The sequence below is a fragment of the Symphodus melops genome (assembly GCF_947650265.1).
Source record: "Symphodus melops genome assembly, chromosome: 17".
NCBI lineage: Eukaryota > Metazoa > Chordata > Actinopteri > Labriformes > Labridae > Symphodus > Symphodus melops.
This window is the reverse complement of record NC_136707.1, coordinates 7,915,724-7,941,941: the sequence shown is the minus strand read 5'-3', so window position 1 is coordinate 7,941,941 and position 26,218 is coordinate 7,915,724. Positions and strand designations below refer to the sequence as shown.

Sequence of the window (26,218 nt, the reverse complement as noted above, 5' to 3'; positions counted from 1 at the left end):
GCCAGGTCCTTTTTAAACAGGGATCAAATTCTGCAATCTTTGTCCATATCAAAGGCTGCAAACTTCAAAGTGACTTGATCAGTAGAGATTCACACAGAATGCCAACACCAGAGCAGAAAGACAGGGAAAAAAAGCTTTGCTTTCACTTTGCTGTCCAAACTCATTCAAACTCCTGTCTTTCTTCTCCCTACTCATCTTCCCTAGAGTTTGCAGGGACATTTGTGTGCGTGCACGTGTGCATGCGTGCATGCGTGTGTGTGTGTGTGTGTGTGTACCATCAGGAGAAAGAAAACTTAGACGGCCAGGAGAATGGAGGATGTGCAGAGGCAGGTTTGTGGAGGAGGGGTGGAGACTGGGTAAGGTGTAGTTATCTCCTCTGTGCAGATGAGAACATGTCTTTGCCTGCGGGATGCTGCTCTTTCTCAGGCCAAGGACAGCATCTGTGTGGTGAAAGGGATTATAGGCACACTGTTCCCAGTCTCTTCCTTCTGGGGAAGCCAGGATCTGCGCTCTGTTTTCTTGTTTGTTGGCCATTTTTCAGGTGTGTAATTAGCATCCTTAATGGGTCTAATTAGAGCGTGCATGGTTTGCATTGACTCAACAACAAACCCATTTGTGTATAGATGATTAATTGATAAGGGAGATTTTGATTGTGTCAAGAAATGCAATTTGTTGATTTTGTAGACTTCATCGTTAACATTCTTGTGCAAAAAAACTCACACTGAATTATACTGAAATAGCATGTGACAGAATAATTTCTTAAAACTGACATCCCTCCACCTGTCTGACAAGAATTTTGAATGGAAAAAAACCAAAATGTACATTTATCACCTCTAAACAGGGACAGGATTAGACTCCTCTTCATTTGCATGGATTTCACCCAACAAAAATAATGACACACAAATAAGGAAGAAATAGAGACAAAAGGCAAAGTTAATTTATGGAAAGCTTGGCAGCTCAGATGCTCACTGCTTTGATGCTTAATCTGTTATTAACCCCCATAACATTAGGCATCCACACAAACATGCATGTGCAAGATTCCTGACTCATGGGAATCAGGTACTGAAACCAAAGATTGCCCCAAATGGGAAATAAAGATAGACGAAGGGGAGCAGGAGATGTGAGATGAGGCTACATGTGAAGCAACAACCCAATCCCACCTATGTTTACTTGTGCTAGTTTCCAAGGCAATGATGGGAGACTGCCTTTCTGGTCAAAGCATAAACCTATTTAGAGGAGAAAATGTCAGCTTTGAAAATAAAGTATTGTTGGGGAAAGATGTTCCATTACGAAGGGGAGCTTTATTTTTCTCATTGTGCAGCAGGTTCCTTCAAATGAGTCGGTATGTATTTTGAAATTAGCTTAATTTAAAAAGACACACAGCTTTCTAACTATAAAAATAAAAGTCATAATCCCATTATTCAGGAGCCTTCAAGGGGCAAACGAATATGACGCAACTTTATATTCTCAGTCAATTTGCCTGCAATCTACGGAGTTCGAATCAGTTTTCACCAGTGTGCGTCTGTGTGTGTTTCACTGAGTTGTTTGCTGCTGAGTATTTTCCACCATGAACCAGTCAGGATATGCAGAGATGAGCTCCATTGTTGGCATAAATTGCTTGGCTAAGGCTTGCTGCCCATCCTCGGCACCCCCCTCCCCTTCCCCACACCAACTGATCGATCTAATCCTTAGCTATAATGAGTTTCTCTTTCTGCGATTGAGGAGTGGGTAGAGCTGTGAAGTAAAGAGGAGTGTGAGGTGGAGGAATAAAAGACACTGTTTGTGTTGGTAGTGAAGTTAAAGACTTAGGATTTGACAGCAGGTTATATTCTTTCTTGAGGCGAACACCTCTTTTCAGTGTGCAGGAGAATGCCACATGTTACAGAATATTGGATTGCGTAATGGATTAACTAGCCTAAATTGTTACAGATTCATTTTGATGGGTCACATTTAATACAAAAATGGTTTTCTAAAGTATAGAGGAAGTAGTTTTTTGTATTGGATATTGAGTTTATAGATTGCAAAAACTTTATTTTTTGTGTACCAATCACAATTCCCAAAAACACAATGGGCGCCAACGTCATTGTACTACTGATATAGCAATGAACGAGCCCACATTCACATTCGTTAAAAGTCATGAAGCTGACCTGCCGTGTTTAGTCAGTATGGCCCCAAAATGAATAAATACTTAGTTAATTTTCAGTTAATCATCAAGATGATTTTAAGACATGGCTACAGAAAAATCACGGATCATTGGTGAGACATTAAATCACATCTTTGTTGTAAAATCAGACCAGAGTGAGCAAACAACTTAAATGACCTATTTGTGTAACTTCCTGTTGAGATTTTGTTGTTTTCTACCTGCTATATGTGAAACATATTCAAAAACATGTTACATTTTTAACCAGCTATTTCTGTCTGAATATTTTTCCTTGCATCTAACTAGCTTGTTTGTATTCACCCACTGTTTAGGCAAACGGCGATGAAAATGAAGGTCCATAAACAAAATCGATCTCAGCAAATAAATCTGAATGTATGTATTCTACACTTCAGAACACATTTCACTTGCAATAAAACCCTATACATGCTCTCTCATAAAAAATAAAACAAAATAGCAGCGGCGGACATATTTTTGGAGCAGCGCACCGCCGTTGCTAAATGCATATAGGGAAACACTGCAATGACAAAGTAGATGAATTGCTGGATGTTGATCGTTTATTGTGTCGCATTTATCTTCTTCGTTGAATTTGGGGTAGACCGTGTTGCGCTGCTCTACAGTCATGTCATGCTATTACGTAGCTGACGCGGCTATTGGCCTACAAAATAGTGCACGGTTGGCTGTGGAAACGTAAACAGTATCAGGCTTTACCAAACAAACTGTACTGATCTATACTGGACCGCTTGGTGGAAACAAGCTTTTGCTTTCTCTTCCCTCTTGCAGATACAGTGGAGCACAAAAGATGAAATATGAGACAGAGAAGCTATGACAGTGCAGAGAGGACTGCCTTAAGTTCACAGACTGACCGTCCATCATCAAAGATGTTCCATTTCTCTGCACATCAAAGTAGAAGTCATGAAGATTTCTTACTGCACAAAAAGTCTAAGATCACACTGTATAAGACAATAAGTCACATCTCTGAATATTCACATGCTGAGTCCAACAGAACTCAGTCTGTGTCTCATCCCTTCTCTTCAAGAACAGTCTGAATTCTCTGTCTAATAAGTTTAATATGATTGATGAGAACTTCTCTCTCTCTTAGAACAGGTCACTATTTTTAACTTTCTCGGAAAAGTATGATCTCTCCCATCTGATACTGAAACACCCCTCCCCCCCAAACACACACACACACACACACACACACACACACACACACACACACACACACATTTTAAATTGTGTTTGGGTCCCACAATTTAAAATCAGGCCGAATCTTCCAAATTGTTTGCCCTATAAGGTACAAAATGGCCCAAGGAACTATCACAGCCGGTTTTGCTGCTCCCAAGTGCTCGGATGAATTTCTAACATGTTTGACATTTTTGTTATACAGCTAAACACACAGTGAGAGCCCAGCCATAAGCTGATTCCCAAACTTAGGGCTTTTTTTATCCTGATTCCGCCTGTGCAAACTGGTGGACAGAGTCTAAAAGCTCCATTGGAACAGCAGGCATGCCGGTTTGGCGGTTTTCCCCCTTCTATCACAAAATGTATGAACAAGAGAAACATTGGCAGGAAATGGCTGCAGACCTACATCTGCCAGGGTAATATGTGTTGTGATTTAACTCGCAAGTTATATTAACTTGAGTTCATTGGTGATGTTGAGTATGTGTGCATTCAAGAGAGCGTTTTTGACAACTGGAATACACATGCATCTATTCTACTCCTCAACTACAGCAGATAGAACACATGACTTCATGTGTAGTTGATACAGATGTTAATTTAACATTACACTATCAACATTTTTACAGATTAGGTTTAAATCATTTGGTTCGTTGATATGATAACTAGTCATTTAATCACTCATATCCAAAGAATGTTAATGTGTCTTTCTATTTTCTGTGTATCTTTGCATGGCCAAGCGTCTTCTAGCGCTTTAGCAGGTTTAAGTGTAGCTAATCTGACTACCACGAGCCCTGAAGGCGGCTGCATAGTGTGATAGAGGAGGACGTGTGAATGGCCTCTTTGTTGAGCCGTGTCATCATTTGTATTCAGAGGGATCAAAGTCTCTTTGGCTGCTTTAAAATGTGTCCTGTGGCCTGTGTTGCTGGAGCAGTGAACGACAATGTCAGAATAGCTGCGAATTTACATAGAAATGGTTTCAGATATGAATGTGTGAGGAATCAAATCAGTCCGCAATTTGAGATTGTACGGGCACGAATCTGAGTCTGCCTTACACTCCCCTGCCTCCCAGGCTGTTTATGAGGAAGTATTGTGAGTGTGCTTGTACAAAAAATGTGACAAGATTGTCATTATGACCATTTTCATGAGACACGTTTTAGTCTTTTTGCCTTTTTTGTTATGATAAAGTGACAGAAAGGACACATTAGTTATTATCTATGCAGTCATACTCAGGTTTATTATCACATCATCCATTAACAATATAGCCTCCAGTCATGTACATACAGTAGTTTGTTGATGACCAGTATAACTTGAATACAAACAAACGGATGACGGCGGCCAAAAAACAGTGTCTCACTTAATTCCGGGCTTAGGTCTCAACCACTACATCATCAGGACCATCTTCAAGGGAAATGTCTAGTTTATTAGTTCTCTCGTCTTATCTTCTAATTGTTGGCCCATAATACCATAAATCATAATATTTAAAACACGATACTGACATTTGAGTTAGTTGTGCTGTTGCAAAAAGAGGGGACAAAAAAAGAAAAGGGAAAATATGTCCAAAATCTTTTTGTGCTAATCCCATCACAGTTTTATGATCAACATGTGCAGCAGTTATTAGTTTCTTCCTTTAAACAGAGAGGATTAAATAATATTTTTACCACTGGTGTTTATCAAAGAAGCAAAGCAAAGATATATTCCACCGCCTAAGAGACACACAAAAGTTATTTCACTATGTAGCTCATACTGTATGTTAAAAAATGGACCATTAGCAAAACGTCACCACCTTTAAAGACGGACATTATTTTTATTTAGTTATTAAAAAGTTGTTTTTCTAAGCCATCAAATCAGTTTATTCACCTGCAGCCAGCAATTTGTCACAGTTTGTCCTTGGAGAAAAGGCTGTCAAAGAATTCACTGATCACACTGTGGCCGCACTGACATCCGCTGCTTCATTATTATTGCAGACACACAACAGAAAATCAATAGGGTCGTTGTAGACTTAATAAAGGTAATTTTTCTGGGCTACTGTCTTCTGTGGTGCCAAAAGGGACAGGCTTTTTCTCCACTTATTTTATCCTCCCTCGCTGTTCAACTTGTTAGAAGAAATGTAGGAGGGATCGATTCATGAGCCATTAAAACTTAACAAAAGAAGATTCAAAAAGAGAAAGCTTCAGGTTTTATTTGGGGATTTGAATGAGGCAGACATTTATTTTATTTTTTTAAACATTTATTTGGGGCCTTTTTTGGAGAGAACAATGGCTAGAGATGGGAATCAGACAGAGAGAGAGTGACATGGGGAGAAGGAGCCACAGGCTGAACCTGGCGAACCTGGGCCGCCTGCGTTGAGGACTATAGATTAGAAAAGTAATGACATGTTTTTGTTGGTCAACCTGAAAGTAGCCTCGCCATGGGTGCTAACAAGAATTCGCCGGTGGGATTTTTGCATTGGATTTTGGATCATTGCAGAAGATAAGCTCTGTGGCGAACACAGGTTTCTGACGCGTAGGTGCTTTGTTCAGCATGATAATGTTCACAGATGAACACCACTTTTATAAAGTTTGAAGCACTAATGCAGCTGAGAGAAAAAAGCTAGCAAAATGCTACAAGCGAACTGATTGATTTTGAAGTCACAACCGTTTCATCAATCAATATTAACCTAATATTTGCAAGAGCACTGAAAAACATGACTAGAGGCTGTAAGGCGGACTATTGAGAGAGTTCCCGGCATGATGATGTTTAATGTCCCCGACAACCATTGTAGTCTTATTTAGCCACTTATTAGCAACTTTGCAGTTTTAAGGGCGTGTAAAAAATTCACAAGTTGGGTTCTTAGATAATGTAGTTTATCTAACGAAGCATGGCATTAAAATGCTAACTCAGTTTCAAGTCTTAGGACTCATTCCTGTGGCACCCTATAGCCTCCATATTAGGGACACACGCACAAACCACTGCGCCACCAGCGCCTTTCTGTTGAATGCCTTATTTGGAGCAGTGGATTGAACATTCTTATGAGCTCTTTCAGTCCTGCTTTTTTGTTTGAAAAAATGTAAGAATATGAAGGCGAATGTGAATCACACTTATCACGCATCTCACTGGAGCACATATAATATTGACTGTTTCTCTAAAAAAAGATCCTGTTTAAATAATTATACTATTCTGATGAAATGTCCATGCTTTTGACTGAGTTCTATCTCCACTGGCACACAATATTTGACTCATCAATCAGTATTTCTATGCATTATATATCTGTACATAGGCTAATCTTTTTTCTAGGTCGATACATGTCGTTCGTCTTGCACAGATGATTGCGACTGAGATATTGATAACACACATCAATGCACACGCTGTCACATTTCATGCAAGTCTGTCTCCTCCAACAGCAGCAAAACTTGAATCCAAATATAAAAACTGTGCGCGCTTTAACTTCATCTTAATTTGAATATATGATAAGCAACAAAGGTCTTTCACAGTTCACATCTGCATACTTACAGATAAAGTCACTAAATGTAAAATATATGCATGTGGTAGCAGGGAGCAGCATTTGACAGAGGGCAGTAAAAGTTGTTAAAGTGTTCTCAACAATAAACTGTTAACAACAAATTATAGTATTACAGATAATTAATAAACATTATTAACCAACATTTCATTGTTTGTTATTAAATAAAGGTTAATTACCTATCAATTTACCCTTTATTGATGACAGTTATTATAAAGTGGGACCCTTAAGGGTAATGTGATTTAGTTGCTTTGACTAGTCTGGTTTTCTGTGTGCCGACAGTGTCTGTCTTCTTTCTTTTAAATGCTTGCAACACTGACCCTGAAGTCAAATGTCAGCCAAAGAAACTTTTCCTGAGAGGAGTTAAGAAGAGAGTATTTAAATGGTGTTGCAGGGTGGACAAGAGGCCGCATAAGATGCTGGTTGAAAAAGATTGTCTGAGCCTGTGTGTAGCCTTTGGCAAGAGATTATTTTATAAATAGAAATGTGTGGTAGAGCTTGCCTTGCAGCTATGCATCAGATCAAGGGCAGCTTTAGTCCGTACTCTATTAAGATATTTTTTCAGTATTAAAATTCTTCTTAAAGAAGGATTTGAGTCCGTTGTGAAGTTTTCTGTCCTCTCCACTTGGACAAGCAGGTTAATCTACTGTGGCTGGAGCACAGCGGCCATGAGAAACACAACTGTTCTCTTTTCATGAGGAGGGATGCAAATCAGAGTTGGACTTTCATACTAAAACCGGAAAAACATGACCTCCTTTGTCATCATGAATTCCTTTCATAGTTTGGGGATGTGATGTCTCTTTTTAATTTCTCAGCATGGCAGGTTGTCTTGTCTGTGTGCACATAAACGCCCCCGGCAGGCTCAGGTGCAGGTGGCCGAGCAGACATGAGGCCTTGCTTTGTCCTGCAGCTTGTTGTCCGTCCATGCCAACGCGAGGCCCCTGTGTTTATCACCTCGTCTCCTCTCTCTGCTACAGACGGGCTTTTAGTTTCAAAATTGTCCTTTATGAATTTTAATGTCCACTTCTGATCTTGACCCACTGGCTCGACTGAATATCTCATACACTGACATACTTTCCCAGCATGAGCATGGTGTCTCAATAAAACAGACACATGGGAGCATGGGTCAATGATGCTCACTGAAAGTGAGGACTGCACTCAATTATTTAATAAACACTGAGAGGGAGAATGGAAAATAAGGATGGAGGCTGAATTCAAAGGCTATTATGAGTGCATGTGCAGAGAGTGTGCTGCTACGTCTGATAAATAATACAGATACTTTCAAGGTTTCATGTTTGCCTCCTCATAAAACACAACACACATTTAAGAGCTAGCCAAAAAGGTTCAGCCTTCCCTTTCTCCTTCACTGCAAGGTTCCTTTTTTATCCTAACCCAGGCTTTAGGTATTTGGCTATTATTTGTTTGATTATTGGTAAGTATTGTGGCTCTAGGTTTCCCTGCACTGTTTGTCCCTTCTTCCTCTGTTATCTCCTGCCCAGGTGTAGCCACTGATTGAACATCGAGGCACTCCTGGCTTCGGTGTTAAAAAATCCAATGCCGGCTTCAGCAAGGACGGGGCATTTGGAGTTGGGACTGCTGTGCCTCTGAGTCAGGAATTGTCTTTGTATTAGTTTCTCAGTTGATCTTAACTATCATTTAGTTTGTGTGTTGATAATAAGGTGTTTAGTGTGGTGTGGATTGTCGTTAGCCTCATTGGGTGGGGCGTAACAAATGGGAGCAGATCCGGGATCAAACAAGCATGAAATGTGTTTTTTGTATAACTTGTGGTCTTGTGTGTGTTTTCTTTGTTAGGCACTATTCTTCCTTATGGTCAGTATTAACTGAGTATAGTGCCTGAGTGCTTTGAACATTCAGTAAGTGATCTCCCTGGTTAGTGAGGGAGAGGACCAGCTGGGCTGACTTATTCGTCCTTCCAATGGTTTACTATTTGTTATTTCTCCTTTCTTTTTATTTTTAGATGTAATCCTGGGTGGAGACCAGGAAATACAACAGCGAAAATGGATGACAGAGGAGTGTGTCTATTTCTGACTGAAACAATCTTGTGGAGCAGTCTGTCCACAGGCTTGTTTTACTACATGTTTGTTTTGATTCTTGCTGTTTTCTTTCACTGACCAAAGTTAACTTCCGGCTCGCCAGATCTATGTCGTCGTCTTATTGTAGATGGTGTTGTGTTGCGAGTGGCACATAAGATGCATTGAAGCGACCAAGACGTTCAGATTAAATCACATTCAAAACCAACTACCTATGTGCTTTGAATCCGATTTGGAAAAATCAGATCTCATGTGGCTTGTTGTGTCCAGACTGCTAAACAAACACAAACTACAAACAATCTGGATGTGCTAAAAATCAGATTTGGAGGTGCAATGTGAACAAGGCCTTAGAGTGGTGGGCCTCCAGTTGTGTGACTTGTTGCCTCCATTACTTGTGTGTGGTCGTAGACTACATGGTGTCCATATTGTCTTGTGGAAGTGGCAGTTTGGCAAATTGTAGTGTGACTTCTGTTGATCTGTCATCTGTGACGCTTGCACTCCAGTTTTGTTTGTTGGTCACCTGAGTTACTGTGTTAAATGGAGTTTAGTGAAGTGCTTTGTTGAGTTTTAGTGTCCTTTCTTTTACCTCATGGTGGTAGCCATTTTGATTGTGGGAGTTGCATCCCCCTGATTGACTACCATTGTAACTGATGCTCAACTTTTAAACAGTTGAAGTGTCTTAGATTGCCCTTTTGTCTGTGTTGGATCTGTGTGCCAGTGTGAACACCTTTTAGCCAGTAGTTTTCTTATTGGTGGTGTAATTGCACATAATTTCATGATTGTTTTTAATTGTGTATTTGAGGTGTGTGTTTGATGATTGTTGAAAATGGCTTTGGTAAGTGACACCTATTTTGTAATTTTCAATCTTTGATAAAATTACAAAATGTTTGAATGACTAAGCAAATACAGTCAGACCAAAATTGTAAATATCCTGAAATGAACCCTAATTTTGGACATTTATTTTGTTACATAGAAAAGAACAATATCTGTTATTCAAATGAAGAGAACAGCTGCTGATAGGCCAGTCAATTTGCAAGCTGTTGGTGTGTGTGTGTGTGTGTGTGTGTGTGTGTGCGTGTGTGTGTGTGTGTCAGGATGTAATTAACAGTGGGGAGCAAATGGGCAACTTGCCCTGACAGAGAGCCAGAGAGACACAATGGCTTGCACCGGTGTACAAATCCCAGCATGCACGTTGTTGTTTTTTTATCCCTGCTATCCTACAGTCCTTTTTCTGCCCTCCCTTAACCCCCCCGCCTCTTCCACCAACACACACACACACACGCACACACACACACACACACACACATACACACACAGGGAAAACAGCACTGCATTTGCATGTAGTGCTGTGCCCGTCATGCCAGTTAGAATCTGTAATGTGACGCAAATCAGCCCACTTTGTCTCATCAAGAAGGGAAGCGGAGCCATGGGGCATTCTGAAACGGCACCTCTCTGCCTCACCACTGCTGCATTTAACTTTGAAGGCTGCATTTGAACACCTTTCGTATCTGTTTAGGCAAAGTTTAATCCCAGATCGGCAGAAGCTGTGAATACTAAAAAGTGTCACTCATTATTTTGTTTGGCATGTGTTGCTCTGAGCTGGCTGTCGTTACTCGGATCCGCATGGTTTATTTGTATCTACACCTATTGACAGGTTGATAAAACGAACATGTCTGTATTGAGTGAACACAAGAAACACATGCTGACATTTTTGTCTTGTTTGTGTGTATGTGCTGTGTGGCTGAGTGCTTCATGAGCGATTCTGTCAACAGGCCGGGTTATAATGAGATCCCCGGGGTTGAACGCAGGCTGCCTGTAAAACAACAGATGTGACTGGACTTGCTCAGTCTCCCTGTCTCTCCCCACTTGCTAACAGAGCTGTCAATCATCCAGAAGGAGGGTGACTGGCAGGTGAGTAGGGCAGGATATGGGTGAAATGCTGTGAGGACAGGGGAGGCTGATACTTGATAGCACAGCTCCATGCTCTCCGAACAAAAAAGTTTGACGGTCGAAACATCCCAAATGTCAACAGCTTTATCACATTGCTGATGTGATGATGCTGATTAGACCTTATACTTTTGCTACTGATGCGACACCTCAAAAGCAGAGGAGAATCTGACATTTAAAAGGCATTTGGTGACTTTTAGATAAGGTGCCATCTATTATCACATCAGAAATGACTATTAATAATAAAAGTCTTCAATGCAGAAGGTTTTTAAACTGTGCAAATGTGGGAGAAAGCAGATCTCTCAAAGTTCTCCACCTGAGCTCAAAACGAGTCTCAACACTTGAGACAAATCTGAGAATCAAATCAGAACTTGATGAGATCTCCTTTGAAACTGAAAGGGAGACTAGGTTGAAATTTTGTGCAGCTATGTTATCTGGAGTCCAGGGTGAGAACATGAGGGAGACATAAGCCATAGTCTCATTTAGCTCTCACATGGATTTTAAAGTTGTCTCGGAGAAATAAGATCTCTTTTCTAAAATGATTTTCCTCTGGGGATTTCTTGTGAATATACTAACTTTCAATCCTTACATTTGTGAGACCCTCTCCTCCACAGTCTGCCACTTTATTTCAAACTCTTTGTGAAGGGGAAATAATTCAGGGTGAGATTTTTCACCTGTTTTTCTTCTTTGGTTCCAGAGAGCGAGTTAGACAGGCAAGCTGGCAGAAACCTCCAGTCAAATGTTACTGCAGATTGCCAGAAACATCACAATAGAGGTTCTGTGTTAATGAAAGAGCAAATGGGTGCACACACAAACACACTTGGTTGGGGGGGGGGGGGACTCAATCTCTTTACTCCTGGGCAGACAGCCACTGGCCCACTGCATGCCTCTCAGTCAATAGATGTGCATTGTGCTTCATCCAACAGGAACCGGCTGCAGAAACCTGTTACTTCACCATGCGTGTGTAGGCCAATGCAAGAATTAACAATCAGCGAAAGGTTGTGTGAGATACACCCTAGTAATTCTGTTTTTACTGATCATCCAAATTACAAAATAATACATGCCTTGTTAGCAATTTACAGGAAATTGATTGTCCATAGAGGATAACATCCACTGATCTTAGTGATTACTTTTTTTTTTTTTTTTTAGCAAGGTCAGGTTTTTGTTTCTCCAGAAATCTCAACATGACTTGCATGGATGCGATGCTACTTGGTTTGGGATAAAAGGTTATAATTTCAGTGATCACGTTCTTGTTTCACATTCTAGCATTCTAGTTTGGTGTGGTTTATGACCAAAACTTATTATTCTCATTGCAAACAATAGCATGCCAACAGAAACATGGTAACCAAGATAATCTTAATTCCCATTTCTGCCAAACCGGTTGGCATACGTTTGGGTTAAAAGCTTGTTGAGTTGATAGCATGGCTGCTTTTATTTGTTCACTTGAATTGGAATTCATTTCATGTCCATGACACAGGACTGATGACAGAAATCTCAGATGCATACACCAAGTATATTTTCTGTTTGGTCAATTGGGTGAACTGACCCTTTAACCCCACTCTGACACCGGCTTTTGTTTACATTTTAGCGAGGGTCATCTGACTAAGTGAAACATTCATAATCCGACAATGGAAATGAAATATTTTAGTCAGCTTAGCGTTGTACACGAGTTAATCCCTGCACTGTAGCTCCCTGCTTCCTTTATGAGACAACATGTCATTACCAGATAATCAAGCTTGTTCCCATTATTGCTCCACATTTTAATGAGCTGTGTACATCCACAGCATGGCCTCCAGAGACGAGCCATCACACAACGATAATGTGCAGCTAATGGCTTTAAATAAAAGAACATTTTCATAATGTTCTATCTTTGGGGCAAAACAATTAATGCTGTGCACCATAAACAGATAGCTTTTTTAACTAAAGCATTTCATTAATGGCAGCCTCAGAGCTATGTAGTAACCCCATATCAGCTCCATTGATATTCAGTCTGCACACCGGCTGGATGTATTTCAGGCAAAATATGCAACGTCTCCATCATCAGAGAAGGCTATGATGCATGACCTGCTTGACTCTGCTGATAAATGATTTATCATAAGCACACACAAACAGTTGAGGTAAGGGTTGTGGACACACAGAGAGATGCTAGAGAGGGTTAGAGCGAGTGAGGAGTCTGACAGCGGCACGTTGAAGCTCAAGATGGTGTCGATGACAGGTGTGATCATCATTGGGAGTTACGCTTCTGATACTCCATGCTCAATGTGTAATATGTCGGCTCTAATTTCAGATACATGTCACACCGCAAGATAAGGGGCTTGTACATGAATAGCTTAGCGCCATGGTTTGAAAATACATTTTTAAATGTTCAGTTGAAACCATGCAGTTAAAATAAATTAATTTCTGCAGACTTAAACTCGTATTTTAAAAAAACACGCCCAAATTTAATTTAAGTTAGCATGGCAGATGTGGCGAATATGGTCAGGGCTTAACGTTTTAGAATGATTTTGTTTGATTCAAGAAATTATAAAAAGAGGTTGAACATTTTTACAGAAAAGCGTCCTGCAATAACCCACTTCCAATTAGGTATCACTGTAAAAAGGGCTGCAAAAACAACACATTAAGAATACCAATCTTAAAAAATGAGAAGTCAATTTTTTCTCTACTTGTGCTTTTATTTTGCACTCCATTCAAAGGAATTTTATGAAAATAGTTTGATTGACAGCCTTAACTTCCAAAGTGCACCTTATGGGAATTTACGTGAGTTCTGCCGGCCATCAAGGCGTTTCAATGCTTTCTTTATAAGTTAACACTTTTTTGAGTCTTACTGTAACTAACTGTGAAGTAACTAATAAGGTATTACTGACTAACAAGTCATAGTGTGTGGGTGTTTATACTTAATTGTTTTAGAGGCTCTCAAGTGGAAATGCTAAAACCTACAAAGCATTAGTATGATCTGCTTTGTGTGTGTGCATGTGTGTGTGTGTGAGAGAGAGGCTCAGTGTATTTATGTCTCCAAATGCTCACTATGGGGTTTAAAAAATACTGGCAAAACAACGTTTCAAATTCCATCACTTGCTAGCAGTTGAGTGGCTACAGCTGTATAGATTTGAGTGGACTTTCTTCCAGCAGAGTACTTTATCACTATTAACGTCCCTCCCAAGTGCCATCATTTTCTTTCAAATTATCTTCTCTCTCTTCTAGACACAAGAGCACTTTTTCCTCTGTTTTCCTCTGCTTGCCTCATTCTTCCCCTGATGTTAAAGCTCTCATTTTCACAGGATGCTGCATGTTGCTGATGCCTTGATCTACAATCTTACAATCTGCCTATCCCACTCCATCATCCAATCTATCAAAATCCCTTCGCTAAGATTAGAAGACAGAGAGAAAAAGGTGAGATAGTGGATGAGGAAGGAGGGGGGGGAAAGGTTTTTCAATTGCAGCATGTATGATATTTACATTTTCGACAACTATGAGCCTTTGAAAAAAAAAGCACTTGTGTTTCTTGTCTTAATTTCAAACAGCCATTATAACTGGCATTAATTCAGTGTTAGCAAACTATGGAAATGTTATTTCCAGCTGAAGAGCTCCAGTTGGAGCTTAGCTGAAGTGGAGCGCATTACACTGTCTGTTGAATTGGTTTTGCCAGACGGAGATTGCCCCGGTTCCTCTGCTGAGAGGGGTCGGGTTAATAGATCAATGGTGGAGGAGGCTGAGCGAGCGATACAGATGGAGAGAGAGAAGAAAAGCAGGAGTGCGGTTATTTAAAGGTAAAAGGAAGTGAGAAGGATTGGGCTTTGTGTGTGTTGGGGGGGGATGGGGGGGTGGAATGATTGGCTTGATTTCCCTCGTGTGTCTGTCATCATAGGGGAGCCGCTCTGGCTCCATCAGCCGACCTCCAGCTCGGTGGCAGCTCCTAATACCGCCCCTGCCTACATTACACGGCTATTTGCTGGAAGGCGCTGTGGTTTGATGGTCAGCCATATTGGTCATCATTGCCTTTTTGCGAGTTATGAATGATCAGAGGGGAAAGGCAATTTCTTATTTGGCCTGCCTTACTTAATCTGTTCTAAAAATACAGTGTGAAGATTTTTTATAATCGCTTTTATCATGCTGCAATCTTTTATCAGGCCTCTGCCTTTTGGACCACTGTAAGCCATTTCTTGTCTTGCTTCCCTTCTGTTGCTTTGTTCTTTCTTTTGTCTGATTAATGCTGAATGTATGTGTGTGTGTGCTGGTTTATGTTAAAGGTTTGTGGGATTCGTTCTGTTATTGCCTGTCTGGTCCCCCCCTGAACTGTTTGGCTCCATCACCAGTGTGTGTGATAGTCGGATGTCTCTCAGGGCTCCATGCAGCTAACTGAGCAGTGCTGGCACAGCTTTGTGTTTATGAGACAGCGGGCATGTGTTTGCTCCCACCTGACCGGGGGAGATAAGAAGGGAGGGGGGCTTGAGGAGTGAGAATGAGAGGCCTGTTGTGACGCTGTGGGGAGCGGGTGGGCATATTGAAAAGCAGCAGGTGCTCAGCCAATCTGGGAGACGGCCTGATCCTCCAAAAATGTCCATCTCCAAGGGGGGACAGCCCCTGATTGGCCGCCGATCAAATTTGACAGGAGCAGAAACTTCTTTTCTTCGCCAAGGACCCCAGTCTGAGTGCACCTGGCCTGCAGTCACATGACCGGAGATGTATCAGACGGACCCTGTGTGTGGCGTTTGTGTGAGGCCGCTTTGAAGTCCTCGGTTTTGGCTGAGTTGTGAGATGGGGGCGTGGCCCTTCCTCTCAGGAGAGCCAGTGGTGGGAGGAGCTGTGTCTGTTTGCCACCAGAGATGTGGCTGCTTTTCAGCACTGCTTCCTTTGTTTTCAGCTAATTTGATTTTATTCTCACATCTCTCATCTCTCCAGGGGAGGCCGGTCAGTTTTCACCCTCTCTGCTATTAGAATACCAAACACCTACCAGTGTCGACTAAACACTCGCCATCCCTAAGCCAATGAGGGTCTGCTTCCTCGGCTTGTCTTTCAAGTGTGTACTCGAAAGCCTGCAGAGGATCTGGAAACGGATTGCAATCTTTGCTAGTCATGTCCATACCTTGTGTTACCATATGCTAATGTTGTCAAAATATCAACACTGTTCTTTCTTTTCAAAAACAAAAAGCAAAGCTACATCACCTATTTGCTTCTGAAGAGAATTTAAGAAGTCCAACAATGGCAGCCATTAAAATTCTGTCTCAACCTAACTTTAGATCTAGAATCATGCAAAGCCATAGTTCAGGTTGGCTTTAAGCATCTTTGCAAACAGCTAGAAAGCACCTACCTGTCAGTCAAATAAACCACACCCTGATTTATGCAAATGTAGGATTACTATAAGACTAATAAAAACCATCAACTTAAAAAATAGTATTTATAAATTAGCTGGTTTTTTTTAATTATGCTGTCAAAAATGCATTTTAATATGACATTCTTAGGATAAACAACAATAAAATGTAGATTTAAAAAATGTTGCCTTTAATGGAGATATTTTAAATATCAAGGTCAAACCAATAAGATACTTAAAGAGAAACAAAGGCACGCTTAAGAGGGAACAATGAAAAAGGACCCATTGGTCCCTCTTCTGACTTTTTTCTTTGACCCTTCATCACCCCCGACTCTGGAGGGCCATGACCCTGGAAGATAAAATAACCCAAATGAAATACAGCTATCTCTCTCTGACTGCACCTGACCCTGATCTGCAGCCTGCAAAGAATACAAACTGGAGCTATTATGTTGTTATTTTCAGCAACCGCAATAAACGCCTGTAGAGCGAAATGAAGAGAGAAATAAGCAGAGGAGTGAATGGTATGGTCTATTGTTCCCAAATTGTTCATTTTTTGTGACAGGACAAAAAGAAAATCAGTAGGAGGTATTGATGTTGAGCCCGAGGCTCAATTGTATCGTTGCTGCTTTGTCATCTCTCGCTCGTGTGGGGATGAGTGTCTGTGTGGCTCTTTTCTTTTCTAACACTGACATTGGAAGATTGTTTTGGGAGAACTTAAGTTAGTTTACATGGTCTCATATTTTTGTGCCACTGACACTAAAAAGAGATGTTTTTAAAATAGCGTTGTCCACAGACTGACTTCGGCCTGATAAGATTTGCTGTAAAACTTTCACCTGTCTCTCAAGACGATCTTTAGTGTCACCAAGAGATCCACAGCCTCCGCGGTTGTATGACATCCTCTGTGAGAGTTAGTGACCCAGTATTCATCCTGGGAGTGTGTGTGTGCATGTGTGTGTGTTATGAAGTCCTTGAGCAGATGGCAGAAGGACACCCCTGCGTTCAGCAACATGTCTGTCACTCACCTCTGTAGTGTGTGTGTGTGTGTGTGTGTGTGTGTGTCTTGTAAACCATAAGGAGGAGTTTACAGCCTAATTTCATGGTTCAAATCCATCAGAGTCCACATGAAAGAATACATATACCCAGTTCTGATCCAGCATTTTTTTTATTATTCTGTATAACATATGTTTATACCACAGAAACAGACGCTCTCAGCCTTGTTTCCAGGAGACGGACCTAAGTCAAGCTGTCTTGAATAATTGCCTTCATATTTAAGTGCCATCATTTTCAGTGCCCACGCATGTGCTATACTGTAGAAGATCTATATAATGTTCATGTTTTCCACATTTGTGCACAAACCCTGACCACACAAAGTCACACAATTATCTACACACACCCGTTGTGGAACACACAAATAATTAAGCCTCAAAATCTGAAATTAAATCACAAACGAGCTCATTTCCTTGACGATAGCACGGTTAACTCATCTCTCCTCATAACTGGCCTTTCAGAGAGCGCCTGTTTCATTGTCTTTGCAGAAGAAGTAATCAGCAGGTGAGAGATAAAGACTGAATTGTAGGAGAATGGAATAATACAAAAAGGAAGAAGAGAGAGGGCTTTTGTGAATGAAAGTACAGGATGTATATGTCCATAATCTGCTTTACTTTACATGTTGTTTAAACAGGTGATCCCTTTTTAAACATTACCATTTTCTATGGTAAGCAATTCCTGCATGGTAAGACATTTGAATCAATGAAGCCTTTCCTCTATGTAGTGAAACTAAATCCATCAGGGACACTGCACTCATAAATATGACACTGAATTCTATAATAACTCGGTGAAAGATGTTTGAAGCATTCACATTTTCAAGTACAAGTGTTCGTGTCATAGATGTGCTTGTATAAATATAGTCAACCTTTTTTGTTATCCTTTGTTTTTTTGCCTCCTCATCTAATTAAGTTATTCTTCATCATATCTAGATGCATTTAAAACCAGGTCATACTTGACAAAAACAGGCACAGGCATCAACAGAAAGTGTCTCCAGTTGGCAAAAATTTGATAAAAATATGGAAAATGTTGCTCATATTCAAATGACTGAATAATGACTTGATGAATGAATGCTTGAGTAAGAAAAAGTCTTGAAGTGACACTGAGCTTCATTCCGCTGCTTACAGCACATTTTGTGTATTTAATACAGGCCTGTATGAGGCATTAAGCTATATAAAATGGATAAGTGTAGCAAAGAAGAAATGTACAATCATTTAAAAAATCATGACTACTTCCTTTCCCCCAACCAGTTGTCAGCCTTGTACCTGGCCTTTTAACAAAAACCACACATCCTCACGTCTGCCAGCCGAAGCTAACAAACCTAAACATGCGCTTGTTTTTTCACCGCAGGAAAACCTCCATGGTGTGAAATGCGTTTACGCTCGTGTTGCTGCAGCTCTGCGCATTCAGCGTGGTCTTCTAACTCTGCCAGGCTAGAGTCTGACCCTGGCTCCAGGCCTGTCCCAGGGGTGTAGGACTCATTTATAAGCCAGGATGCCATTCTGGTGTTGGATGCCTCCTCATAACCAGCTCAGTGTGTTTCGAGCATTTCTGAAAATTTCATCAGAAAGGCCACAAGATGAAGCTTTCATGTTACAGGAACACGAATGCAGTGGGGAGAATCTAGATGCAGTGGCTGGAGAGAGTAGAGGAGAGAATCTGGAAGAACTGAGCAAATGAATATAGAACACATATTGTGAAAGAGTGGGAATGTAATGAATTTAGATGCTTTTTTCTTTATAGGGCCATTATTTGACTGCTATTTCCGCCAATGAGTAAGAAATACCTACCTTCAAAAGTATTTGTTTTGCAAATATATATGTTTGTGTATAGCTTCAGATAAGTATGCTAAAGTTTGTGTGAGGAAATATTTAGTTGGTGCTTTCTTTTCTGTGGTCTGTGCTGTTTTAGTTGGATGTGTGTGTGGTGTAAGCTAACTCAAAGGGGGAAGCAGTGATTTATGTGTCATGCAGGACGGAGGCTACATATCTTGCTGACACAACTCTGCCATCAACAGGAGTTATACACTTAGAACACAAAGGCAAACTCAGACGGGGAGGGGACCAAAACAGGCACTAAGTACGCTTTTGTTGCTACCGCTAACTCTCTTTTACACACAAACACACAAATGTATGCACAAAAGCCTCCAGGCCGGCCCTCCTTCATTTGCTGTTTGTTCATCTGTTTGCCTCTTTGCCCAGAAAGAAATGTATGCATTTCCACAGAGCATAAATAAACATGGACACACACACATGCACACAGCAAATGATGCACACATACACATAAACATGCAAAGCAAACCAGCCAGATTACTCTATAAATAACATTTAAACTCACACAAGTAACAAAATATTGGCGGAAAAGTTATGTGCAGAGTTCTGGAGGAAACTAATCCTTTTAATAATTAGACTGTTTCTCAACAATGTGTTTTTCTTTAATTAATGAAGTCTATATTCTTTTCTTATCGGACATACACAGACGCATAAATACAATCATTGCACTTAGCACACAACGAGAGAAAAACCCAAAATAGCTATGTTCTGCATGATAACAAGCGTTCCAAAATGTTTTAGTTCGGTCTTGAGGTTGTTGATCTCTGCCTTGCCATTACCCATCTTAAGTCGGAGCTGGCCAGCTTTATGCCATAGCCATTTCTCTGCAGAGACGACATGCAAGAAACAACTGCAGCAGCACTCCATCTAACAAAGTTCCCTTTCTGTTTCTTGCTCCGAGTCTGAAAGCAATTGCTGCCAACTTGGTAATTCGCCACACAAACCTGGCAATGATGGCTTTTCCAGGGTCTAACTGCTACGAATATAAATCCACCTCTCTCATAAACTACACAGAATAATAAACAGCTATGCTTGCAAAGCCAATGCAACAGACATATTTGTGAAAAATCAGTCCACATCAACAAAAAACACCCCAAAAAACACCCAAAGCACATCTGTGAGATTTCTATGTATTGCAGCTTAAAGTTTTCCAAGTTTGAGGAGCTTTGGTGGCAGCACAGCATCCTGAGTAACAGGTCAGGACAACATGAGCAACCTGTTATAAAGCAGAGCCAAATAAAGATGGATGAAGGGAGGGGAGGTGGGCAGCAAGCTGAACACACTCCCATCGTGTTTCATGTTGGAATATGTGCTCAGCGCTACACAGGTCTGATTTAGGAATGGCTCAGTAGCTTTTTCCGTACCAATAAACCACCCGTGTCTCCCCCCTCCCCCATCCCTTGTCTTCTTCTCCTCCTCCGTCTTTCTCTTCAGAAATTTCCTCCAAACATGTTGTACTTTTTGCTCTCGGGTTGACTCACCTCCGCCAGGTAACTGACAGTGTGTCTTGGACATCAGCGAGCTTGTTAACATTCTGAGGCTTCACCGCCACGGTTGCCATGACGTCAGTGTCTCTGTGGAAACTCATGCAGGGATCAGGGTTAGATTCACATTCTGCAATGATCATGTTACTATTCATCCAGTCAGGATGTCAGAGAACAGAGAACACACACTGAATGATGTGCATATATCTTGTCTGCGTTGTCCTCTGATAATTACCATAGTTGCTTTATGCTGTTAATGGTAATGTTAACGTTTGCAAACACCTGTCTAGTGCTCTAGTAAAAATGTAAACGTAAAAATCCAAACTGGACTCGTAATGTATTAGAAATCCTGCTGCTTCGTGTGTGCAGGAGGGGGATTTGAGCCTCAGATTAGCCGGTCTGACAATCCTGTTCTACAACACACAAGTGGACTCGGGTTTTATTACACCATAATCACCTTGACTGAGCCTGCCAGAGGCTGAGAGACTTTCGCCCCCGAGAGACTATATAGATGATGAGCTTGTTTCCATTATGTTTCAACAGCCTTGGTTGCTTATTCCAAAGGTGGAGCAAGTTTATTATTATCTAAATTGCTGCCATCATGCACATTTTACATTGTATTAAAAAGAAGCAATTAAATGCGTTTAATACCAAGCACAGGGTAAGATTATTTATAGAAGTCAAGGCTAATTATGTGAAATAGATACTAGCCTACTGAACATTTAGTAATATATCCTTTGCCACAATGTCACACACAGAAACACACATGGAATGTGTGCTTATCTGCAACTTCACCAACTTTAGAGGAAAAAAAAGTCTAAGGGTCTATAAGGTGTATAGTGAGCTGTCATTACAGGAAAGGCCTTCTCTTATTCCTATATTCGATTTTCTGTGCTAGTTCAGGTTGGAGATGGTTGACAGTCAATGAAGTCTGGTATTTCAAGAGTGGTATTTTTGCAGGGGAAAGGTGCGATCTTGTGAGTTAGCTGACCTGATGTTTCAGTATAAAGTGACTTTGTTAACGTGTGTCTTTCATGCCAATGCATTTGTGGTTGTCGTTGTTTCTGCACATGTAAAAAAATGAATCTCTCTGTTTTCTGAATATTTACCTCCAATAGTCTTATTTCTTAAGCTCACATCTAGATCATTTTGGATGTTTAAACATTAAGGCGGGAGGCTGGGGTAGGTAAGAAGTGAATGCAAGATTCAAATGTAGCCTATACTGTAATGTGCAGGAAGAACTCTGTTGCTGATGATGCAGCTGCTGCTTCTTTACAATGTTTTACAGAATTCATCTTCATAAACTTGAATGCTTCTTACTTTACCTTCAGATCCCAAACACATTAAAAGATGTGAAATTGAACTGACCTAGAAAAGGTTCCTTCATCAGGTCAAACTCTAATAAGGGAAATTGTTTTACCGAGTTGTTAGCTGTGAAAAGAAAATGCTTTACCTTCAGTGTGTGCTTGACAGTGACGTGACCTTTATCAAGGCACTAAATCCCCAATGTCTGCAGTCAAGCTGCTTAGCAGCCAGACAGTGAACAACTAAAAAGGGTATCTCCCTAATGTGAGACTATGTAAATGGGAGACAAAGACCCTGCAGCAAATATAAAAATTCCAAACAAAGAGGCTGGGGGGTCCGTCAGGGTGACGTTGGGATTCATTGACCTTCCCAAAGAGACACAAATAGATGAGACATTGTTGAATAGAACAATAATCTGATTGGAGCAGATTGTGTTGGCATCATTTATTATTTTGGGAATATTCAACATTTTTAATGTACCTTTATTTCAAATGGCAGAGTATACACAGCCCCATGGACACAGGAGGCACAGAAGGGGATTTGTTTCCATTATGATATTATGCAGCAGAAGGTGCAGCAGATTGATGAACTCGAGTCCTCCAGTTTGATAGACAATTCAATCTGCTGGATTGTCACACAATATAGAACAGCTGTTTGCAAGGTGACAAAGTGCTTCAACTGTAACTTGCTGTTGTAGTTTTTCATTATATTGTGAACTGCAGACAGCTGATTAGTGTTCTCGATCAAGTGGACTGAAACAGGCGATCCATCAGATACAACCTGAGAATCAGGGGGGGAACATGTTACCTATGCTCCGATAAACTTCTTACCTACCTTATGTTTGGCAAGTTTCGTGCAGAGCACGTCATAGCTTCTTGACTAATATCAGGCAGAATTTATGACTAAAATGTCGGAATTTAAGTAGCGACCAACTCGGATGACTGAGACTGACAATGAAATCTTAACTATCGCATCACTATTAAAGAAACCTGACATCATCGTTATAGGATAGACCCGAAACATGAGAATAAAATAAATGAATAAATTGAGGGGATTTACAGATCATGTGGCCTTTTTATATCTCTGAGAAGGAGCTGGAAGAATTTCTAAGGAGGGAGCGATATCTGTGGTAACAGGCTTGTGCTGTCATTACAGACAAACCTGAAAATAAAAAAAATGAATCCCATCACAATTATTAATTGATGCGTCATTACAGGATGCATCATGTTCTTTAAAGCAAAATAATACCTCTAAATTAGCCTTGTGTGCTCTATATGTTAAACATGCTAACATTTTGGCAGTGCCATTTTTGTAAAGTTTAAGATGCGTTTACAATGATTCAGCCATTATCTAAAATGATAGCATTACGTGGAGATATTTAGGGGGATGAGTACAAACCTTTACAGTTGGTGGCACTGCAGAAAAGCTAATGAAATGTAATAGTTTGTGTCATTGAATCTTCTGTGCTCCATGTGTAAAAAATATTCACGCCAATCTAACAATCCAACAAAAATCTGTTTAGATATTACAGTGGATTAATGTAGAGTAAAACATGACTGAGTCGTTCTTGCGACTGCACATGGAGATTTGCCACAGCCATGACTCTCGATAAACCTTCAAACTTTGTCCTTTCTATTTCATGGGCAGGCTCCTAGATGTCTATCATTCAGTGGAATTTAAACCTAAGCCCTGGTAACTGAATATCATTGCAAAACCACACTATCGCTCTCTTCTTAGCAGACCTACATTAGAAAAGGCTCAGTCAAACAAGCAGCTCTATACAGCGCCTGTAATCCCTGAGGGAAACAGGGTGTTTGCTTCCACCTGAAAACACATGATGGAAGAAACACAATGTCCTAAAATATCAATAACTCTGACTGATGGTCAAAGACATAACAAGAAGCTGCCTCAGATGTAAACTCAGGCGTGAAGACGATAAAGACAAAGACGGCCACAAAACGATATAAAAGCATACGCTCACAGATTTTAATTAGCAGCACTTTAGTACAGAAACCACAAAACCGTGGGATAATTAATCTCCACAGTCTGTTTTTTTTTACTGCGAAACCACCCCGGGGATGAGCCCAAGTTGGTCTTCACTATGTTGAGATCATCTGCTGGGAAACAGGAAACAATAAAGTTGAAAATCTTTCGGGCTAACATGGGGAAGGTCATCAGATTAATATGCTGTTGAAGGCATTGCTTGTTTCGTACACTGATGGTCAATTCCTTCCACATGAATTTGGAACACCAACTGCTTCCCGTGTGTGTGTGCGTGTGTGTCGTGTGTGCGTGCGTGCGTGTGTGTCGTGCATGCTAGCGAGTTCAGCTTGGTCACACACTGCCTCTCATTACAAATCCTCTCATGACTGTATGCAATTTGTGTCTCTCCTCTGAAGGCTTTTGTCAGCAGGCTGGCCAAGTACTGTCTCTCTCACTGCTCATCACTCCGTCATCTTAAGTGTGTCTCTGTCAATCGCAGCACTTCTCTATTTCCCTGCCATTTCAGAGCACACGAGCCTGTTTGCAAATTGTACTAATTAGCCAAGAACGTTGTGCAATCTTGTCCTTCCTGTATTGATAAAATCAGGGATAAGATGACTGGGCTCTCTGTGCTTATCGCAGAATGGAAAAAACTAAAGAATGCAGAATCAGAGCATGAACCCACAAAGGTACTTCTAATCCTCATGGTGTCTCGGCAGTAAAGGGCAAATGGCTGATCAGATTTCTGAATTTCAGGCGTCGACATCCTGCTGTAATAAACCTGCCTGTTCGCAGGAGAATGTCGAGATAAACACCAAAGCTGGTCTCCCGTTACAATCAACGCCGCTGCTGATTTTGTATTCATCGACGAGAGGAACACGTCTGTGTCAGTGCCTGCATGACTGCCGTCTTTGACGTTCATGCAGGCTGATGGGACAATACAGACCAGTGCAATGGAAATGATGCTTCCCACTGCCCCCTCTGTTAGACACAACCACACACTGGCAGCACAAGCCTAATCCTCTTTAAGTGTCAGCCCAAACTGTAGGGGCACAGCAGGTCTCGTGCCCCCGCTGTGGGTGTTGGCCTCATTTCTACTGCTCACTTCCTGCCCTGGGCAGCACCTTCCTCCTGCTCCTCGCTGACTCCTGTGTTGATCTAAAACTGTCCCTTTCTCTTCTTGTCCTTTAAGGAATAAACTGCTGAAAATCTTTTGAAAATACACATCTTACATTTGCTTAAAGCTACCTCTGGAAGTTTGTAGCTGCAATTCACAACAATTGATTTGAATTTCAGAGATACAGAATGTCAGAATATTGTCTCAAATACAGTAGCTCCCAAATAGGCATAATAACTTGCAAATGAGTAATTTGTAATGAATATATAACTTCAGCATCATTTTGGGGTTGGGGTTAATTGGTCAGGATGCTCGTTCAGGCACATACAAGCATGACAGTGAGCGCGGGCAACAGGTTACTGGTGCAGTTCTCCTTATGGTCAGAGATGACACTAACAACGTGTTTTTCACATACAGTCCTTTTTTGTCGACACTCTATTGTGACCCAGTCAACACATTCTCTCCTCTGTAAAGGAACAAGCTGGAACCCTTTCAGAATCCTGTTATATTTATTTGTTCTTTTTCTTAGTTTGTTGCCCTCTTCTTTTACTCCCCCAAAATCGCTGATGTTTCATCAATCACTTCAGTTTATCTCATCAATGGTTTATTGTCTAGCTGGAAAGTTAGGACAGTTTAGTTGCCAGACAACACTCGAGGATATGAAGGTAAAGCTTTCAGTAGCTGTCAGAGTGTTTGGACTTACAGTCGATGGGCCTGTCTGTTCTCATCTACTCCTAAGTGCTGTCAGGGTTCATCAGCTCACCAACCAAAAGGTCCTGCTTCCAAAGAGAAATGGTTGACGTGGAAGCTGACCAACAGACTCTCTTACAGAAAAGACTGAGAGAAAAAAAAACATTACTTTGAGAAGTCCGGAGTTGCAGGATCAGGTAGACGGCCCAATTGTTCTCTTCGGATAGAAAAGCGTACATGTCATGTAATCCGTCACACTTGACGCTCCTGAAGCAGTATGTAGGGAGTCATTTAAAAACACTACTTAATGTTTGCGCTGCTGCTACACTGCAGTTCAATTTAAGTTTTGCCAGCCGAGGGGGCCGCACAGTGTGCACATTACCTTCAAAGACTGACTCATCCCTCAGTCTGCGGGGCAACACGAGAGCACGGGGATGACATTAAAACAGGAAAGTGGAAGGTTATTTACAGACATGGCTGGCAGAGGAGAGCACAGACGGAGGTTGTAAAGAAAATTATCTTATGGTAAATAATTGATTTGGCCGGAGCAGTATGAGATGTCTCACATCAGCTAACATTTAATAAAACAAGGGATTTAAACTTATCCTTATTCCTTGGACG

At 41.0% G+C, this 26,218-nt stretch overlaps 1 protein-coding gene across 1 annotated transcript in view; it reads left to right on the top strand.

The window, feature by feature from the left end:
* The window catches only part of vat1 (vesicle amine transport 1), an 89,292-nt gene that overhangs the window by 3,461 nt on the left and 59,613 nt on the right, over positions 1-26,218 (top strand). The gene's annotated exons all lie outside the window — the stretch shown is intronic.